A 1194-nucleotide genomic window follows, 5' to 3' on the forward strand; every position below is an offset into this window, starting at 1 on the left:
GCGAGAGAGAGAGAGAGAGAGAGAGAGAGAGAGAGAGAGAGAGAGAGAAGGGGGAGAGAATAAATAAAACAGAAAGGAAAGATCTACCAGTGGCGCTCTCCAACTATGCCGCACGCGTACCATCCAGCACATAGCCAGGAATAGGTCTTTAACACTCACTCAACCAGACAAAAGATCGGTTTCATGCCGTCTTTTTCAAGACGATAAAAACAACCTCCCTGCAAGTTCAGGGAGATAGAGGCTATCCACACAGGCAAAGCCAGGAACAAAGGATCACAACACGAGGAACATGATCTAACGTGGAAACAAAACAGAAAAAACAAAACAAAAACAAAAACAAAACAAAAACAAACAAAAACAACCCCCCCCCAAACAAAAAAACAAAAAAACAAAAGAAAAACAAAAAAACCCCAACAAAATGAAAAACCAAGAAAAACCAGCCGCCAGAAGACAGATCATGTTTCAAGATCAGAATCGGGGAAGGGGTCACTCAGAATACAGGACTCGACTCAGAGATCTAGCGGGGGCAGTACACAGGCACCTAACTTTCTGTTCTACAAGGCGACGCCCTCAAAATCTACAAACAGTGGCAGGGGAGGAGCCCACATACTCAGGCATGAAGACAACGAAGAAAGAAAGAAAGAAAGAAAGAAAAAAGATAAAGAGGAAGACCGAAACAAAGAAAGGCGAAGGGGAAAATAATCATAAGCGAACTCGGTTGAGGAACAAATGCATTGTACGAGGTATCAGGTTTAAAAACTGAGAAAGAAAAAGAAAAGATAAAGAGGAAGACCAAAAAGGGATGAAAGAAAAAATCTGTGAAGTCGGTTGAGCAAAATATTCATTGTAGGAGGTATCAGGTAAAGAGATACTGGGTGGAAAAGCGCAGCAGACGAGACAGATCCTAAATAAATAGGGTGCTATGGGTGTATGAAGGAGAGATGGAGGGAGGGCTGTGATATTTTGTTTATTCTTGTTTGTTCTTTTATAGGGGGAGGTGGATTGAGGGTTGGGGGCGAGGACACACGTGAAATAAAAAGAGGCTAGAAAGAAAGGTGAAAACCGAGCTGATGTGGGGTGGGGGTAGATACATAGCGTCGAAGAAGAAACAGGGAGAGACAAAGACAAAGTGAGAGAGAAAGACAGACAGGCAGACACACACACACACACACACACACACACACACACACACAC

General features: G+C 43.2%; 1 protein-coding gene across 1 annotated transcript in view; it reads right to left on the reverse strand.

Moving 5' to 3' along the window:
• The window catches only part of LOC101854647 (ankyrin repeat and sterile alpha motif domain-containing protein 1B), a gene marked incomplete in the record, with an annotated part of 155677 nt that overhangs the window by 52237 nt on the left and 102246 nt on the right, over window positions 1-1194 (reverse strand).

The sequence above is a fragment of the Aplysia californica genome, unplaced genomic scaffold (genome assembly GCF_000002075.1).
Source record: "Aplysia californica isolate F4 #8 unplaced genomic scaffold, AplCal3.0 scaffold00288, whole genome shotgun sequence".
NCBI classification, from domain to species: Eukaryota; Metazoa; Mollusca; class Gastropoda; order Aplysiida; family Aplysiidae; genus Aplysia; species Aplysia californica.